General features: G+C 43.0%; 1 protein-coding gene and 1 long non-coding RNA gene across 2 annotated transcripts in view; one reads left to right on the top strand and one right to left on the bottom strand.

The window, feature by feature from the left end:
- The window catches only part of caln2 (calneuron 2), a 53,380-nt gene that overhangs the window by 11,360 nt on the left and 24,387 nt on the right, over positions 1 to 17,633 (bottom strand). The window lies entirely within an intron of this gene.
- LOC306831851 lies at positions 3,989 to 4,509 on the top strand. Its single transcript, XR_013780135.1, has 2 exons — positions 3,989 to 4,190; positions 4,331 to 4,509. It is a non-coding gene; the product is annotated as an uncharacterized lncRNA (long non-coding RNA).

The raw sequence follows: 17,633 nt of genomic DNA, 5'->3' as shown, positions 1-17,633 counted from the left end.
ACACTGAAAATATAATCAACGGTGCTCGGGGTATCGTGGGATTTGTCTCAACATGGGTCTGATTTCTTAAAAACCCCTACGTTTTCATATGACATTTACGCAAGTTTGGCCAGGTGTACCTTCAGCTCCTCTGCTGTCTGCGTGTTTTAGCGCGAGCTGACAGAGACACATGCACACACACCACGTCTGTTAACTTTTAGCGCAACAAAGTCTGTGATCTGTATGGACTTTAAAATTTACTCTGTGCATGGTAACGATCAAGTCTTTATGTTCGGGAACGTACATAATTGGAAGAAAGTACAGAACTGTCAAACGGCCATTTCGAATTTTCTTTGTTCACTCTCACCTGGTCTTTTTTCTCAACAATCAGCACCTTAAAAACAGTAGACTAATTTTATCTATCAGCCTATGGTCGGGGAACGTCTGCACGGACTGTTAAAACAGAGGAGTAAGGGTGGAATGGGTATTACTAACTTTTAGAAAAATTGTAATCTTCCTGACTTCATCTCAAATTATCCAAATCAGTGATCTGATTCAGTGGAACATCGTTCAACGCAAAATTCAGTCCAATAAAAAGTGAAGAAACAGTATTTAGGAAAAAAAAAATGAGTCAGAAAGACTGTTGTTATTATATTTTAAGAAATAGGCAAAATGAAATGAAATCAATAATAATCATGATTTGTGTAACTGTAACATATTATTACTCTGTTATGGCATTTCATTTGTTGAAGAGAGCTTATGACTTGTGGAGAACTCGAAATTCAAAGGTTAGGACTTTTGACTTGACTTGAGAGTTGCCTGTCTTTCCTTGGGACTCGATTCGAGACTTGCCCATCATTACTTGGGACTTGACTCGGGACTTGAGACCAAAGACGTGAGACTTACTTTTGACATGCCAACCAATGACTTCGTCCCACCTCTCGGTTTTTGACTTTTTTAAAAATTCTGTACTGCTGCTGCTGCAACGCCTGAATTTCCCCATTCGGGATCAATAAAGTTCAATCTTATCTTATGGTCCAAGTGCATGTTGTCAGTTGGCTGGTCTGGAAGGTTAGACTGAATGTCAGTGTGACGCACACAAAAAGTGTTGTCACATTTTATGTTGATATTCTGCTAATTTCTTATTTTAAGATGTTATGTAACCTTCTGTAAGATGAGCCACTTTAGTTGGTTAATTGCTGTGACACAAAGCTCAAGTTTAAACAAACTGCAATTTTCAGTTTTACCAGTAGGAGGCAGTGTGGCGCAGTGTGTCTCTGTTGGACGCTCTTTATTAGTAGACTCGTGGCTTCTTCATTCTGCTGAAGACGCACTGTTGTCACGCTCATCTTTTCTCCTGTTACACAGGTTTGTGCAGCATGTATGTGTGTGAGAATGTGAATTAATGCCAAAACACAAGTTGGAAAAACGTTGGAAAGGATGTTAAGCAAGTATTTTGTTAATCTGTTACGGTCCGGCTAAGCTAGCGCCGCTAATGACAACGTGTTTTGGACTCCTACAAAGTAAAAGTCTGGTTAACTTTCATGCTCCAGTACATTTAAATATTGTGTTTTTGATCAACTTTGAAAAGTTATCAGTATGTTACAGTTGTAGTCAAACGTGTTAAATGATGTAAAGATATAAAATGTTTGTCAATATCTAGCTCATGTAGTTTTTGTTTATCACTAGCAATGTGCTAGTTTCTCTTGAAGATGGGATTTAAGTTTAACAAGTGACATTATATGTTTATTATGTTTATAGGTGTATTTACACTAAAGCAAACTATCTCAGTTTAAGTGCTGAAACTGTTCACCTTTAGAAAGGTGATGATGATGGATTGTATCCACATGTATATTTTGTGACTGAAAGTGCTTTGATACAGCAAAAAGACAGTCAGAGAAAAGTGTGTTTATTTTGAATATTGTTTAATAAATTCTGTTGAACGGAGCTGCACTGAGAAGACGCACTGTTGTCACGCTCATCGTTTCTCCTGTTACACAGGATCTTCATTTGTTAATGGGTCATCAGCCTGAGACCTGTTACATCAGGCAGAGGGAGACTTAGAATGGGGGCTTCGTCTCAGGCATAATAAGATTCAACTCATCTTTATTTGTAAGGGACCATGAGCAATTCAAGGCAGGGTAGGTACTATAGTTTTCTTCAGATACACTTTTCAAGATTTTGTTTGAAATTGTGTTTAGGTCATGACAGAAATTAATAATGTGAAAAAGAAACAAAAAACACCTGTCATACGTAACAGTTTTAAAACTTTGACCAATGTCGGCACTCGACCACGTTTTATGAACAAATCGAGCCTCTCGAGTGTGGGCATGCATGAACACTCAAAGCCATGATGCCAAGTCTGCTTGTTATAAGCGACTATGGGCTTGTTTTTCCTGTAAAGTTGCTTGCAAATATCTTAAGTTGCGTGTTGTGGTTTTTTGGGCTTGTTTTCGAAACTGTAGTTGCTTATTTGGGCTTGCTTTTTCTCCCTGTATGAACTCCAACTGATTGTCTCCCAGCTCTCCACAATAAAGTGAAACACGAACACAATATTTAGTTTGTCCTTTTCCAGGATCTGTCAAATGTCTACAACCTTGTTTCCTTGGTTACCATGTGTGCCCGATCTGGCGCACATGCACATGCGCACACACACACACACACACACACACACACACACACAGCTACACCTGACAGAGCAACAGAGTGACAATACCCAGCAATAAGTGGGGAAAATATGGAAGAAAATATAACAAAGAGTGGGAGAAAGTGACAAATTAGTGTTGAACTAGAAAGCTCAAGTTTTCTACACTCTAAAAAGTAATTCTGGGGATCTGTTAGCGCCACTTAATTAAATGCATAGCCGCAACATAAAAAAATTAATTTCTTGATTTAGATAAGCCTTTTAAATTGGACACATAGTTTCATCAGTTGTGCTGACTTAATAATGTTGGTAGTTACGTCAACTTAATATTTTATATAATTTCAACGCAAATTTCTGCGTCAACTGATTTAAAACAAAATTGAAGTTATAGTAACTTCATTAAATTGGTTTGATGACTTAATTTGTTTCACCATAAGTTCAAAATTTCACCTACCCACATGCCCGGACATGTTCTGACGGTTAAAACTGGGTGCTGGCTGAAGGAATACCACTCAAAGGACATTTTGAGGTGAGTTTTATTTCTTTTACACTTTTATTCCACTAAAACAATGTATTTTGGCATATTGTCAATTCTGATATGACCAACAGTGGACTTGTGTATGGATTTTAGACTACACCTGCAAGTACAGCTCATGTAATGTTCTACATGTAGCTTACGCTATTCACAGTTAGCATTAGCAGTAATTTTTTTTGTCCATCCCATTTAATTTAGCACAGGAATCATTAAGTTGCAAATGACAAGTCCTCTCAGCTAGAAAGGGCTTTCCATTATGGAAGTGCATGATTTCATTTTTGTTTGTGTAACTGTTAGCTACATTGTTTAATGTGTGTGTAACCAAAAGTGCAATATAGCTGCGACCAGCATGTGCGCGCTGCATGGACAGCATTAGTTGTTAATGTGTTTCTATTGATATCATTCAGACCTACATTTATCTATTTGTGGCTAAGATTTGAATCGAAGATTGATTCATCATATGCCTATTCTTCTTGATTTGAATTTAGTTTTTTTCTTAACAATTCTCATCAATGCATAAAATAGAACACATTCATACATTAGAACATTCTTGAACGTACTACGAAGCAGAATTATGAAAATAGCCTGCTTGCAACATGAATGTTAAAATACAATTTTTTTTCAAACTATGCAAAATATCTGCATCAAGTTTGAAGTCTTTGCAAGTTTAAAGTAAGAAACTGAAATCAATACCTTCTTGGAAGATAACAAATTACTAGTCAATAATAATGGGTCAATTAGGTGCTCTTCTTTTTTTAGGAGGTCATTTAATTTAGGAGATTTTCTTTGACTATTGAAGTATAGTGATGTTGGTAATTGTCACAGTATTCTTAGTTGTCTGCTGAAAATAATATTTTCTGTTTATGTGCTCTACAGCTAAATGAAGAATTCAAAAGAATCACTACTGTAAGCCTTGAACCTGTCTTTACGGGCAAACTCAACCTTTGCATCCCAAAACTTATGGACGTGGTCACATCAAGGGGAGGAGCTACAGGTGTGAGAATCAGGCGGATCAAAGAAAGACTTCTTGAGGTATGATAATTACTTTGCCATAACTTGCATTTCAAACTAAATTCAGTCACTCATTGAGATTATAATGTAATTGATTATTAGCTCATCACCAGTTCATTAACTTCTAGCACGTTAACTTATTGTTTAATTTTCTTTACAAGGACACGGACGAGTTTGAAGCAGGCCTTGACAGACAGATGATGACAATTGCCATCATCGGTGACCAGCCCACTGACCACAGGACTGCAGCCATCGTGGTGGAGGGAACCAAAATCCTTGAGGGAAAGGATATTCCAAGATGCTGTGGTCTTTACTATACCGTGTTTAAAAAAAAAATATATATATATATATATATATATATGTAAAAAAAATTTGCAGGACCCTTAGAGGTTTGGTGGCAGTTGAGAGACATGGACCGTTATCACCGTAGTTTCACAAAATGTTACAAATATTTGACAGAATTATTTAAAAATATTGGAGTTCTGAAGTTTTTACATGTTTGGCACTGTGGTTTTAACTATACAAAGGCCTAGAACTTAGCTGTGATAGCATAACTGATCTGTTGTGATGGCATAAATTAGTATGGTTACAACTTAATTTCCCAAGGCAGTATGGCCAGTTTGGTCATTTAACTTGTGGGGTAATTTAAGTTTGTCTATTTTTTTCCCTATTTCACATATTGAAATATATGTTAAATGTTTTGGAATAAACATTTTTTTTTCGAAGAGTTTTGTTTCTGGGTGAATTAATTCAATCAACAAAAACATAAAAAATTGAATTGGAGCAACTTAATTTTTTAACAGTTGTCAATTTAAAAACTTATGTTCATAACAATGATAATTAAGTATATAATTCTTAAAATACATTTTACATATTGTGGAAAAAGCTGTTGCAACAACTTAATATTATGAGTAATCAACTTAAAAACGTGTGTTTGTGCCACCAATTGTTAAGTAGGTAGTAATTAAAAATCCTTTTGACTGTAAAAGAAAAGCTATTTCCCCTAACTCAACATAGATTGTTGACTGAACTTAATTTCATTAGAAGTTACCACAACTCAAAAAGATTGACGCAAACAGTTGCGTTAATTTTCTTAGTTGAGCCAAAAGATTTGTTTTTAGAGTGTAGCAACATTTAAAGTCAATAACTTTTGTGCTACTAACAAACAAAAAAAATCAATATTATTTGATCAACAACTATAGTGTATAACTGTCCAGTCATGCCAATCTTGCAAAAATAAATATCAAGATTTTCATGAACGTGTAGGTTTGTCAGCTGCAGCCAGGGCATTCATCCCTGTGACAATTCACCAAGTTGGTGAAGGTGAATAAACTTTTTGACTGCAGTTTGAGAGCAGAGAGGAAAAATGTATATTACACTTCCACTTAATATGCTTCAATGCATGAATGCAAAAAAATAACTGTTAAGTCGCATGTACACATGTTCTTGAAATCCTTAATTCTGATTTGGGCGTGGCTGGGTAGATATCATCAATTAGAAGAGCTAAGTCGCTTGTTTTGGGCTTATTTCCATGGACCTGGTTGTTTGTTTCTCTCACGAGATCTAGCAACACTGCTCAAAGCATGAGCTGAAATCTGCTTCTGGACCAATGGCGCTAGTGCATGTAAGTGACGGACGCGGCTTCTGAGGGAGCATAGAGGTGAGGGGGTGGGTGAAGACAGAGCACCGAGAGAATGCTACTTGTAAAATCTTGCTAGTTTTTGAAAATGACCAACCCTACCTTTAAAACATAAATGTAGCCATTTGATGAACACCAGAGTTAGCCTTAGGCTTATTTACATCTGCAGTCATTGGCAGGTAACAAAGACAACATCATACATCACTCAGCAAGCAAAGGGCATGTAACAAATAGCAATATATTGCACATGAAATGTCCCTTGCAGGCACACATAGACACACACACACATAAGCGCAAATGCACGCACCTTGTCAGCTCCATGGGGAATTAAAAAAATGAGTGAGACAAAAATGACTAATTGACTGACAAAATTAGTGAGTAGATTCTTGAGAGATTTATTGTCTGATCCCACTCAGACACACCAAAGGAAACAACACACAGCAATGGAAAGACAACGATGAGCGCACAATGCTTTTGCGGCAAAGTGTGCAAAAACCTGCATGGCCTAAAAACCCACCATGCCAAGTGGAACACAGAGCTCAGGGGACACCCCTCGTGAGACGCAGGAGGAGCTAGGCCTGGAGCCAAACCACAAGACCCAAACCCATGCACAACATCAGAACATCGTCAAGTAAAATGGCCCCAAGCTAACAAGGAGAAGTAGTGGCTCCAGTTTGACGAAGATGCCGACTCCATCTTGGAAGCAACAGCCATGGGTGATGCTGATCAACAATGTCCACCATCATCAAGGATCTCCAGGAGGTGATCAAGAAGGCCAGAGCAAGCTTAGCTCCAGAAGGTGTTGTACCTTACAGGGTGCCAGAAGCTACACCACAGGCTCTTGAAGTTCCTGAAGGTCATATGGAGGAGGGGAAAGGTTGCTCAGCAGTGGCGGTCTGCAGAAGAGATATGGATTCCAAAGGAGGAAGAGTCAAAGACCAATCTGTTCAGATTTGGTGGAGTACCAGCCTGCAGAGCTGCATTGGTGGAGTCACTGGTCACTGCTGCCTGAAGAGGGGGACCCTGGAATACATCCTCAGCTGCTGTTCGAAAGCCCTCAGTGAGGGGCGCTACTGCTGGCGCCATATCTAAGTCCTGAAGGCCATAGCAAACACCATCGGCTGTGGAATTGGCCAATGCAAGCACCTCCGCCCAGTGAAGAACACCATTGCTTTCGTCCGGGCTGGAGAGAAGCCACCACCAGCTATCAGGGCTACCTCATCTGGCCTGCTGGCAACAGCACAAGACTGGGAGTTAAAAGTTGACCTCGGGAAGCAGCTGAAATTCCCAGAAGCTGTCGTCACTCCAAAAATGCGGCCTGACATGCTACTGATCTCAGAGACGTCCAAGCAGATCATTCTCCTGAAACTCACCGTACCCTGGGAGGACCGTATCGAGGAGGCCAATGAGAGAAAGAGGGCAAAATTCCCAGAGCAAGTGGAGGAGTGCCAGAACAACGAGTGGCGACGTGGTGCGAGCCCATGGACGTGGGTAGCAGAGGGTTTTCTGGCCAGTCCTTCTGCAGGGCCGACAACATCCTGGGCATTGCAGGGGCCAGTAAGTGAAGGGCCATCAAGGAGGTCACTGACTGGTGGCTGTGGATTAGAAGAGGAGAACCAAGTGCTACCTGGACACAAGCTGAGAGTGAGAGTGTTTGAAAGACCTGAAACACTCTGTGACCCTAGGTAACATCACAGATGATGTGTCTAGGTTGCATCAAATTTCCATCCATCCATCCATTTTCTGCCGCTTATCCGGGGCCGGCCAGTCTAAGCAGAGACACCCAGACTTCCCTCACCCCAGTGTAACCCAGGTGGAAAACCTGCATTCATTTATTTATCCCTTTTATAATGTAGTGCGTTGTACGTCATCACGTCGCGCCGTCAGGTGACGGACGCGCGCTCCTAATTACAAATAGAAACCCAGCTGCGGCTGGCAGCAGGAGGAGCGACAGGGGCACACGCTGGAAAAGTTGCTGCAGGTACGCATCGTTTAATTCGCTTTATATTAACTAAATATCCCAAACTAAAACACCATAAATATCAAACTGTAGGAGCCGACTACCGCCGCCGAGCATGTGAAACCGAGCCGTGACTGATTGAAACGCGGAATTGGTGAGTCGTGCTATTGCCATGCATTTAATGGGTTAGCTCAGCCTTGTTACTGCTATCGGCTAATTGTTGGTGCAGTTAACGGCATCTTCTATGCCTGGTCTTAAAGAGTGTGATCTACTGAATGAGCCATTAGCATTGTAACTTGGTTTTATGACTGTATTCTGGTGACTGATAAATGTGATTTGATGTTGGTGTTTAGCATCTTATGCATTTTAGCACAGTCCAGTTAACCACTGGGCTGCAAGGCACTTTATTTTGTGGATGCTGGATGGATTTACTATATTTACTATATTGTACAATATGAAGCATTGAAATGAAATACTGCTAATTATAATTCAATCTGTTTTATGAGCTTTAGTATTTCTGTATGAGTTTTGATAAAGTGTGCACACCTGATTGTAAATGGACCTGTTTTTTAATACAGGCCAGGTCGATGGCGAGCTAGAGCCTAATCTTGGCACGAGGCCCAAAGATTGTGCTGGAACCTAACCAACTGAACCTCCACTGCTCAGGCCGGGCTGGTAGGAGGCTCTTTTGTGCAGCCACCCTCTTCCCGCTTCTTGGTTTGTCCCCCTCGCAGCTCACCAACGGCCCACAACTCACCTCACTCACTCACTCACACATGGACTTTTCCCCCACTGGACACTCAGTCGTGGGGCCGTTGAGCTGTGGTAGCGCTTACCATACAGGCAAACCTTGAACTCTTTTTTTTTGGTATTTTTGTGAACCAGCCTCTGTGAGCCATAATTATCCATTAATGTTTACATAACATATTTACTTGTACAGTACATACTGTTGTTTGACGAATGGCCATTCACATTCTTATTTTTGTATTGCTTAATGTTTGTTCACAATTATAATATATATATCACTAAAAAGCTAACCTGTGTTCAGTGTCTTCCTCTCCACTCCTAGAGACAAACCTAGCCTTCTGAACCTAGCCCAAATAATAGTCTGCTATCTGTTAGTACTTAAACCGTATTCTTATAGTTTAATAGTTAGCATACATGTTACACCAGACACCTCCTCCAGCTCTACCGGTGGGCCCCCGAGGCGTTCCCAAGCCAGCCGAGAGACATAGTCTCTCCAGCGTGTCCTGGGTCTACACAGAGGCCTCCTCCCGGAGGGACATGCCCGGAACACCTCCCGAGGGAGGCGTCCAGGGGGCATCCGGACCAGATGCCCGAACCACCTCAACTGACTCCTCTCGATGTGAAGGAGTAACGGCTCTACTCCGAGCTCCTCCCTGGTGACCGAGCTCCTCACCCTATCTCTAAGGGTGCGCCCAGCCACCCTACGGAGGAAGCCCATTTCGGCCGCTTGTATCCGAGATCTTGTTCTTTCGGTCATGACCCAAAGCTCATGACCATAGGTGAGGGTAGGAACGAAGATCGACCGGTAAATTGAGAGCTTCGCCTTTCGGCTTAGCTCCTTCTTCACCACGACAGACCGATACAGCGACCGCATGACTGCAGACGCCGCACCGATCCGTCTGTCGATCTCACGCTCCATCTTCCCCCCACTCGTGAACAAGACCCAGAGATACTTAAACTCCTCCACCTGGGGCAAGGACTCCCCACCGACCCAAAGAGGGCAAACCACCTTTTTCCTGCCGAGAACCATGGCCTCAGATTTAGAGGTGCTGATCCTCATCCCAGCCGCCTCACACTCGATAGCGAACCGCCCCAGTGCGCGCTGAAGGTCCGGGTTCGATGGAGCCAACAAGACCACATCATCTGCAAAAAGCAGGGACGAGATCCCGTGGTCCCCGAACTGGACCCACTCTGGCCCCTGGCTGCGCCTAGAAATTCTGTCCATAAAAGTAATAAACAGAACCGGTGACAAAGGGCAGCCCTGCCGGAGGCCAACGCGCACCGGGAACAGGTCCGACTTACTGCCGGCAATGCGAACCATACTCCTGCTCCGGTCGTACAAGGACCGGACCGCCCTTAGCAAAGGGCCCCGAACCCCATACTCACGTAGCACCCCCCACAGGGTGCCGCAAGGGACACGGTCGAATGCCTTCTCCAGATCCACAAAGCACATGTGGACTGGTTGGGCAAACTCCCATGAACCCCCGAGCACCCGCTGGAGAGTGTAGACCTGGTCCAGTGTTCCACGGCCAGGACGAAAACCGCATTGTTCCTCTTGAATCCGAGGTTCGACTAACAGCCGGATCCTCCTCTCCAGTACCCTGGAATAGACTTTCCCAGGGAGGCTGAGGAGTGTGATTCCCCGGTAGTTGGAACACACCCTCCGGTCCCCCTTCTTGAAAAGAGGGACCACCACCCCGGTCTGCCAGTCCAGAGGCACTGTCCCCAACCTCCACGCGATGTTACAAAGACGTGTCAACCATGACAGCCCCTGCACATCCAGAGACTTAAGATACTCAGGGCGAATTTCATCCACCCCCGGAGCCTTGCCACCAAGGAGCTTGCAAACTACCTCAGATAGCAACTACTTCAGCTTGGGTGATGGACGAGTCTACCTCTGAGAACTCAGCCTCTGCTTCCTCAGTGGAAGACGTGACGGTGGGATTGAGGAGATCCTCGAAGTATTCCTTCCACCGTCCGACTACATCCCCAGTTGAGGTCAGCAGCTCCCCATCTCCACTGTAAACAGATACAGCGACTCGACCATCGCAGAGCTTGGTGCCGGCTCTACAGCTACAGCGGATCCCGATTTGTCCCCAGCTGAGCTGTCAGTCTTGGCTGCTCATGATGACATAGCCACCGCAGCTACATCCAGGATGTCTTCAACAGTTCCAGCTCCACATCCCCTTTCGGAAGACCCGTGGCTGCTGCTGGGGGCTAAGCTAAAATGGGCGAACAACAGTGCAAAGGCTACTTTTACCTTCAGTCCAAATCCGAGGCTCAGAGTTAACAGCTCCACTCCTAACCAAGAGTCATGGTCCACAGTAAATTGCAAAAGGAGAGAGGAGTCCAGCCCGACACCTGCTCCACCTGGTGAGCTCCAACTGGAGAACAAATATAGCAGATATCTTGAGTGTTGAAGAATTCCCTCCACTCCAGTCGGTCCATGCTGGCCCTCTGACTGATCTTCTGCCAGTAGCCCAAGGGGCTGGGGGGTCTGTTCTGGGTCCCTCGCTCAAGTCTGTGACCTCCCTCTCCCGCTGCAAGCTTGTGAAGGAAGGTGCTCTCAGGGCAAGACGCTCTGGTGGTTTTTTCCCACCGTGAAGGCTTATGTGAGGCCCCAGCTAATGCGGAGGGCGAGACCTCACCCCACACTCTGCCAACAGGCCCCACAGAGCAGCGGTGCTCGCCTCCTCGCCCACATCCCTTGTTCCCCCCAACTACCGCCATAGTGGGTGACTCCATAACCAGGAACATTCACTTTTTTAATTCCACCACCTTCTGTTGTCCAGGAGCAACCGTCACAAAAATCAGAGATAAACTGCCAGACCTACTGCAATCATTCCCACTCTCAATAAAACGTCTGGTCGTGCACATTGGAACCAACGATGTGGTCCAGGGTCAGTCAAGAGCGATTTAAACAGTCTGTTCACTGTCCTAAAAAACTGTGGGATGTCCATATTCATCATCAGCCCTCTCCCCACACTCTGCCTCAGTGCGGAGCGGTTCAATCGGCTCTTCCATCTCCATTCCTGGCTCCAGGCCGCCTGCACTATCCACGGTTTTTACTTTTACTAATTTTAACTGATTTTGGAACCATCGGGCGGCTGTGGCTCAGTGGGTAGAATCATCGTCTCTCTCTACCGGAAGGTCGAGGGTTCGATCCCCAGCTCCTGCAAGCAACATGTCCGATGTGTCCTTGGGCAAGACACTTAACCCTGAATTGCTCCCCCTGCTCTGTCAGGGTGTATGCGGTTCGCTGCTCCTGTGGTCAAAAGCTTGGTGCGCTAATTACCCCACAGGGACAAACAGAGTTTCGGAAAAAAAGTCCCCCCTTTTATTGTCACGACGGACTTCACCCGAGCAAACTAGGTAGCCGCATGTTAGCCGCCAATATACAGCACACAGTACACACCACACACACGTGCGTGACTGTTTACATGCCACAACCCCTCCTCAGTCCCTTCCTCTTCTTCTATGGAGCCCTCCATGAGCTTTACTTCTCATAGCGACTCCCCCTACAGGCTCCAGCTGTCACTACCCTTAATAGACAAGGACCTCTACTCGTCAGTCCCCAGTCAAACCGCCCCAGCTCCCTCAACTGTGCAACTGGTAGATGCAGCGAGCTCTTCATGCATGGTAGGGCAGACAAACCTAATATCACAATATCCCGGTGATTATCAATCATACTCCTAACTCACAGCAAGCATCCAGGAGCAGGTATCACCGGGGAGCGAACACCTGTCACCTGCGACCACTGCCACTGGCTTCTACTAGACCTCCCCCCACTGAGCTCTCTGTAAAAATGGCTATGGTTAATGCACACTCCATTAACAACAAAACTTTTCTTCTTCAGGAGTTGTTCATTAGGGAAAACTTGGACTTGTTATTCCTCACTAAAACCTCATCTATAAATGAACTCTGCCCCTCAGACTGCAGCTCCATCAACACACCGAAACTGTCAGGCCGCAGTGAAGTCGCATTTTTAAAAATCACTTTGACTGCCGGTCTCTCAGCACCGAGACTTTTCCCTCCTTTGAACATAATGTGGCTAAAGCTGGCCGACTAAATTCCTTTTACTGTATTGTAATCTACCAATCTCCTGGCCCTTTCCTGTCTGATTTTAGTGAGTTTTTATCCTCAGTTCTTTTACTGGAAAAGGTTTTATTGTTGGGGATTTTAATTTTCATGTTGATGACGTTACTTGTATGGTTGCATCAGCTTTTTTAGAATTGACCAAAGTGTTTAATTTTATACAACATGTCTCTAGGCCCACACATAAAGTTGTGCATACTCTGGACTTGGGTTTTTTTTACGCATGGACTAACAATTGACAAGTTTTGTCTTGAGGATTTCCTGGTCAGTGATCATAAATGTGTCCTATTTGAGATGTCTTGTACTCTCGACCTGCTACCGCACAAGTCTTCGTCTCATTCTAGGCGCATCATTAACGAACAAACAGCTGAAAAATTCACTGCCTTATTTGACCCACATGGTCTGTCTGACTGTGATGATGTGCAAACCCTGGTGCAACTCTTTCACAGCAAGAGCTCCTCTGTTCTTGACATAGCTGCTCCCCTCAAATCTAAAAAGCCTTCTATTGTGAAATCCTCCCCTTGGAATAACGAGTCAGTTTGCTGTTTTATGCCTAAATATAGGAAGATAGAGCGTTTATGGAAATCCACTGAACTACTGGTCCACCAGCTGTATCTTAAAGACTTGCTGATAGAGCTCAATGAAATGATTAGGGTGGCAAAAACAACATACATTGCCAACCTCATCGCAACCAACAAAAGAAATTCAAAATTTCTCTTTGACACCATAAACACTATAGTCTCTCCTACCACTCCACAAGTGCCTGCTTTCTCTCACGCCAACAGTAATAATTTTCTAAAATTCTTTGTTGATAAAGTCAGCGGAATCAGAGCCAAGATCCCCCCATCCTCCTTCTGCTAGTGCTCCTAATGTCTTAATTTTACATTAGGAGATTGTCTTAAATCAATCATAAATTCATTTTCCCCTGTTTCCCTGGAGGAGGTTACAGCTTTGTTGCACAAAGTTAAGCTTCTCCCTCCATCTTTGATTTATAACATTTTTTCAAACAATTGGAACCTCAATTGTTGATATCATAAATCTCTCCCTTTCAACAGGCTCCGTCCCCGCTCTTTTTAAGCATGCCATAATCCAGCCTCTGCTGAAAAAAAACAAATCTTGACCCCACCCTTCTAACTAATTACAGGCCCATCTCCAAACTGCCCTTTGTCTCAAAAATTCTGAAAAAGGTAGTTGCCATGCCGCTTACAGATGCTTTAGACACATGTGACATGTACAACCCTTTCCAATCTGGTTTTCGTAAAATGCATTCGACAAAATCAGCTCTTACCAAAGTCACTATTGACCTTCTGATGGCGGCAGATGACGGGAAATGCTCACTATTGGTACTTCTTGACCTCAGCTCCACTTTTGACACTGTGGACCACGGTATTCTGCTAAATAGCCTTGGAATGGTTCTCATCCTACCTCTCTCACAGGAGATTGTCTGTCTCAGTGGGCCAGTTCGTGTCTGACAAAGCCCCTTTGTCTTGTGGTGTCCCAGAGGGTTCTGTCCTGGGTCCAATACTCTTTTTACTGTATTTGTTGCCTCTGGGTCAGATAATCAGCCATTTCAGTGGGATGTCATACCATTTGTATGCTGATGACATACAACTATATTATTCATTTGAACCAGAAGAGAGCTACAAATTATCTATTTTTAATGACTGTTTGCAGGCCATTAAAATCTGGACGTTCGAAAACTGCCTGAAACTAAATGCAAGCAAAACAGAAGCCCTTATTCTTGCTCCCCAAAAATGGATACCAGTCCTCTTTAGTCCTCTTTTTTTTACTTTTTGTTTTTGCACTCCTGCTGCTGCTGTAACGCTTGATCCCCAATTTCCCCATTGGGGATCAATAAAGTTATATCCTATCCTGTCCTAAACAAGGCCTAAACAAGGCACTGTGCCTTGGCTAACAGGCACAGTTAATTGGGAGTGTGTGTGAACGCCACCTTCACCCTGAAAAAAGGCAGTCACCAAAAAGCAGTGCTGCCAGTAAATATAAGCTAGCCCCAGCGAAAACAGCTACTGCCAAACAATAAGAACCGTCAACAGAGACAACACGAGCACAACCGAGTTGCTAAACCACGCCTTAGCAGGTTGGCTCAGGCGGACACACCGCGCTAACCGTACACAAATAAACTTAACTATGCTGGATGTGGCGAAAACACACTACTGTCAGCAATGAAAGAAAGCTATGATACTCACAATTGAGATGGCGACCAACCTTAGGGATTGCAATCCAAATGAAAAACCCCGAAATGCCAAGCTTGTCGCAGCCTTTGGAGGGCGACCTTAAAGATGCAACTCTGATGATAGTCATAGGGCTTGCGACAGCGACAAGCTCAAAATTCAATGCTACTCTGATAGTCCAACACCTGCGAGCAAGAAGATGTACAGGAACATATCCTCTGATAACACCAGAAGATACAGACCTGTCGGGATCGTCAGGGGTCACCCGTGACTTTGTTGGTATAGCTACTTGACCTGTGCATGCTTAAAGCACTGCCTCTGGCGGTCAGGAAGGATGAAATAGAACTTCTCTTTTTATTGAACTCTGGCTTTCTTCTTTATGAAGGGCCTTATTTTTAATCTCAGGTCCCATCAAATAGCAAACATTCATTTAAAGACTAAGCTTACTAATATGATCCGAATCGGTTAAAATTTTGTTTGCAAATACTGTGCGAAGCAGCCCTACATTTTCAACAATGTGCACTTCATTTTCCTATCTTGAATGCTTGTTTTAACACAAGCCTCGTATTTAAAGTGATACTGTTCTGACTCGTATGACCTTGTTGGCCACTCTAAGCTACAGGGAAAGGGAGTGCTAGTGGTTGGTAGGCCTGATTCTGCCTTCTTGCCAAAGCTGTCTCTGCTTTGAATAGATTCTGGAAAGTGGAGGATAAAATAACACATTGCACTCCAGCTAAAGGACAGACAACATGACAGCTCAGGGCAGCAGCACGAAGAAGTTACAATGTTCCTGTCTCTCTGTCTGAGGGGGGAAAATCAACAGAGGAGCCGTAACCTGTTAGAAACCTAGAGAGTGATGCGATTTCTCCTCCTGCCCGGTTTCTGAAGGACACAGATATCAACATACAGACACAGACACAAGTAAACACACTTGACATTCAGGAGTTTTTGCCTGTGAGTGTATTTTGTCTTCTTACTGAATTAACTCAATGTTTGTCTATGGGTGTGCCGATGAGTGTGCGTGTGACAGGAAAACAACATGAGATTGTGTTCAGTGACTGCTGACATACTAAAGGAGACAAGACACATCGATCAGAAGAACAGGTGCTCACACACTGTCCCGCCTGTTTAATCCCGCCTTTTTAATCCTGTCTTTTTCTCTGTACTATTTAACTTCAAGTAAATTATACCCACATATAAAGGACACGTTCGTATTACATTGCAGGTAAAACAGCTAAGATTATATTTGTACAATGATAGAAGAGACTAAAACCAGCCACAAATGAATAATAGATAAACTAGACCCACAGAGACAGAATCAATTACAGTGGAAGGGGATGTTATGAAAGACGATTCTTAAAAATATCAACAGATTTTGTCAATCTGAAGCAAAATTTGCCACAGGATCTCTCCCAGTCACTTCTCAGACACCAGTCTTAAAATAACGACTCGTACACGTACTGCACATCAGGAGAACATACACCAAATGATAGTTCTTATGTAACACAGACGCCATGTTTTTTTAATGACTATATTTGACATCACTGATCATCCCATAAAAACTGCACACTGTCTAAACAGATGCAGACAGCAGTGATAAACCTGCCACTAGCATTTCTTTGCTTCCTTTAGATTACTCTGCTTTCATTGACAAATGCACAAAAAGGTGGTCAAGTATATTACTTCATGTAAATAGCAGAAACCTGATTAATAACGTGGCATGACTTTGACTTTACATTTTTAACGTTACTTTTAAAACAAATGAGTAAAGACTAGTGCTGTCAGTAGGTTAAAAAATATTAAACTAATTAATTACAGGAGCGGTAATTAATTAATCTCATATCTGTTTAAAGTCCCCAAATAAAGAATAAAAATTTCAAGACATAAATTAGACATTAGTACACAACTAATAAAATGAATACTCGGTGTCGCCGATAGCGCAGCAGCAGCGCGCGCACCATGTTGCGAGGCTTTGCTCCTCGCGCGGGCGGCCCGGGTTCGCGTCCGGCCTGTGGCCACTTTCCCGCATGTCTCTCCCCACTCTCTCCCTGTTTCCGACTCTATCCACTTGCCTCCCCTATCAATAAAGGCATAAAGGCCAAAAATAAACCTTTAAAAAAAAAAAAAATGAATACTCTAAGAAGAGAAGATTTGAAATCCACATTATTATTAGTGATTGAATAAAACGTTTTTTAATGAAAAGTTCTTTTCATAATATGAAATTTCAATTCATATGCCCTTTAATCTTATAATTATGACTCTTTTATTAAAATGTTCAAATCTTGTAAATGCTACATTTTTAATGCATAATCACAGCCTGATTCTGATGATTTTTTATGACATAAAACGTTTCTGTTTTTTTTAAATTCATTAACGATGCCTTGTCTCGTTTCTTTCCTCAAATGGGTTTTGGTCCTGGCTGCTGACCGTTGTCTTGCGCGCTGTCTCCACCCTCTTGACTTAATAAATGAACCGCGAGCAAGACATGTTTGAAATGACGTGCCACTGACAAGTACGGGTCCTTCAATGGGCCAAGTTTGAAATGCATATTTCTTACAGTCTATCGTTTCTGGGTAAAATTTACATAGAATTTTTTATTCAAGTGTGCTATAATTAATCTTGCGTCATTTTTTATAACGCGTTAATTTGCGGTGTAAATAATTAATATGAGTGACAGCTCTAGTAAAGACTAGATGTTCTCAAATTAAGAACGTGCAAAGTATTGTCATTGACTTGAGTTTCTAAGTTTCATATAAAATGAGGAGATAGGCTTGCACTTACAGTAGTTGCAGTAACATTCATTGTGAGACAATATCCTTGGTGGTTTTATA

The sequence above is a fragment of the Symphodus melops genome (assembly GCF_947650265.1).
Source record: "Symphodus melops genome assembly, chromosome: 11".
Lineage (NCBI taxonomy): Eukaryota > Metazoa > Chordata > Actinopteri > Labriformes > Labridae > Symphodus > Symphodus melops.
Note: the sequence above shows the minus strand (reverse complement) of the source record. Positions and strands in the feature narration are given on the sequence as shown.